Below are 3,327 nucleotides of genomic sequence, written 5' to 3' on the forward strand. Positions count from 1 at the left end.
CACCATATATCTAGTCGGGAGTGGTGCTGGCTGAAAACAGATGATTTGGAGCGATTCGCGCGCCATCTGTTGGCCATTCTAAGGACTTATTGAACTACCCTCATACGTTAAGCGTATCCCTGGACAGCGATTCCAGACAACTTTGCCTTAAGTTTAAAGAAGACAATATCGCGCGAGCTATTTTGGCAACGAGGAAAGAAGATAACTGGAGAGGGCTTGTAAAAGGATTGAAAAAAAAGCAAGGAAATGAAAATTGGAGGAAGCTGTAATGCCTAGATGTAAATCAGGAAAAATTTCTCGGTATATTGATAACAACATCCGCATCTTTGACGCTCTATCACAATAGAAATGATCTAAAGTACGTATTTTGAAAAATGCATCCTGCGGTAAACTTCAGGTAATAATAGTTCTTTTAACAGGAAGGTGGTCATTCTAATATTCTTATACTATATTATCAACATATTTTTTTTTGTTACAGAGTTTCAAGTTTGGTAAAAACCAATACTCGTTGTTTAATACATGCGCCTTGACAGCATAATACCAATCTTTCTCGTAGCAGCATACGATCCTTCACCGATTCTACAAACACTGAGAAATTTAACAGAAATCCCGGCGATAAATCTCGCAACGTATATTATGGTCAAGGGGATAAACGCTCACTTCTCCCGCTTAAGAGCAAACATTCTTATAAATATCGTTCCAGAAAAAAACATTCAAAAAACTTTTGGTACATCGCATGCAGTGAAATGTGAAGGAGATGCTAAGGAATTAGCAGGAAGGATGTTTCAGCTATTACCATGTGTGAAACTAGCAACCTTTTGCGATTAAAATTGTCCAGCTGAAGTACGGGATATGAATTCAATAATGGTTCACAGTTCCGCCTTGCAAGATGCAAAATTCAATGATGTTATGAAACATCATGAATGTTTGCTATCAAGGCGATGTCAAAATTGCAAAAGTCATGGATTTATTAAGAACGTTCTAAGGGAAACAGGTAACTACGAACAATTTTCAATAGATTTTAAATGTTAACCAAAAAAATATCTGGGAAAAAATTTCTCTTTTAAGGAAAACTTTTTAAAGATCTATAGAACTATAATAACCTTCGAATGTACTTTCTCTTTCTCTTTTTTTTTTATTAGAATTTTTAGAAACATTTTCTGCTTCTTAAAGAAAACGCTTTTAATAATAATTTTGCTCGCGTTAATATATGAAAGAAAATCCGCATCAGGCTTTGCATAATTTTAAGTAATTGCTTTTATATTAATATTTTATTTGCTTATCAATTAACCTTTTATTTTGATCAAATAGGTCCTTTCGTTTTCGTGGAGATCGAAGATCAGTGTTCGATGAGCTTGCAGGAAATCCCGACCACCTTAATGACCCGGTCAACTTCAAGAAGAAGTTCCTTTTGCTTGGTATTATTAACTATACTCCACCTTACGATACTAAGTTGTCGAGCACATCAATGGACCATTACACTGCCTTCTGTCTTAGAAACAAGGACTGGTATATTTATCATGATTCGCAACAACAAATTTGCAAACAAATATTTTAATTTTCAAACCAATAACTTTCTACCAAAAGCAGAATTTAAAAATTTTCAAAATCAATTTTAAAACAACAATTTTTGTTAACTTTTTATTTTTGTTAATTTTTGTTAATTTTTGTTAAGATAAATTTTCAACGAAAATCGGTTAAATTATCAGTTTAAAAAATCAATTTACAACCAACAATTTTTCAGCGAAATAGTTTAATTTCCAAAAAATAGATGAACTTTTAACCATTTCACAGCAAAATAAAAGAAGTTTCAACAAAAAATGCATTTTCATCCAAAGAATTGAATTCTTGATTAAAATGGATGAATTTTTAAACAAGAAAAATCATTTTCTACCAAAAAAGAAGACTTTTTGACTGAGAACGGTGAATTTCCTACAAAAAAAAATTCAGCCAAAAATCATACAATTAAATTTTTAGTATAGGAAAATGTTTTCTCAACAACAACAAAATCGAATTTTCAACAAAACAGTTAAATTATAGACCAAAATAGTTATTTTAAAAAATTTTAATTTAAAAATAGTTTCATTTTCGATGGAAGAAATGAATTTTCAACTGAAAATTGTATTTAAAAAAACACACAATCGAATTTACAACAGAATAGTTCAATTTTGAAACATACAGTTCGATTTTCATTTAAAAATTATTTTTCAACCAAAAATGGAATGGAATGAATTCTGAGAGAAAATTAAAAAAAATATCACAATTTTTTAAAATTATTTCGTAGATTTTCCATATTATATAATTTTAGAAAAAATAAGGAATGTAATTCTTATTAAGCCTTCTTGCGCAATTTTGTCGCACCATTTTTTGCTATGTTTATGTTGGTTTGTAAAATTTGCTTTCAAATTTTAGTAAGTTTACGAGATATTCAGAAATTTTAAAACGATTAAAAAATAATTAAAACTTGCAAAAAAATCAGGAAAAATTAAAATAATTCTTAAAAATTAGAAGATTAGAATGTCTGAAAATATTAGAAAAAAGAATTATTTTTCTAATAATCGTTTGAAAATTTGTATTAATTTTTATTTACAAAAATGTACTAAAAAATAATTAAAAAGATTTTGAAACACATCAAACGATTTCCTAAAATTTAAAAGAAGATTGTAGAAGATTTTAAAGCAAAATGTTTGAATTTGATAAGATTAAAAAGTTTTAAAAAACATAAATAATTCAGTAATTTAAGAAATATTTAGAAGAATGGGAGAGATTCAAATCTACTCTTAAACTTAAATTTTTTAGAAATGTAGATTTTCAAAAATTTCGAAAAAATAAACTTCAGAAGCTTTAAGGGAATTCAGAAAGATTTCAAGGAGATAAAATTATTTTTCTTAAAATTCCTGTGAAAAATTTAGAAGATTATATAAGTCAGGTTTTTGACATCTTGAATGCTTTTTGAAAATTTTCAGAAAAATGTAGTAAGTTAAAAATTTTGTTTAGAATTTATTTTGTTTTAAAAATACTAGAAACATTTAAAAACTTTAAAAAATTTCTCAAAATTTCTCAATTATTCGTTGATATCTTCCAAAATTTTAAATGTCCTAATGATCTTTTAAAAAGACTCGAATTTTTCTAATATTTTTTTGAGGATTTTAAGAGAACAATCCAAAAAGTTCTTAACTTGACCTCATTCAAAAGACTGATCATTTGACAAAAATTTTGTAAAAGTTTCCTTTGAATGTGGTGTGGAAAGGAATTTCATTAAAAAATGTGTGGGATTTTCTGAACAAAAAACTGCATGAATTTCTGAACTTTCTTATTTTTATTTTT

The 3,327-nt window shown here is 27.7% G+C and overlaps 1 protein-coding gene across 1 annotated transcript in view; it reads right to left on the minus strand.

The window, feature by feature from the left end:
• LOC117169763 overlaps positions 1 to 3,327 on the minus strand; it is a 160,334-nt gene that overhangs the window by 21,819 nt on the left and 135,188 nt on the right. The gene's annotated exons all lie outside the window — the stretch shown is intronic.

The sequence above is a fragment of the Belonocnema kinseyi genome, chromosome 3, assembly GCF_010883055.1.
Source record: "Belonocnema kinseyi isolate 2016_QV_RU_SX_M_011 chromosome 3, B_treatae_v1, whole genome shotgun sequence".
NCBI lineage: Eukaryota > Metazoa > Arthropoda > Insecta > Hymenoptera > Cynipidae > Belonocnema > Belonocnema kinseyi.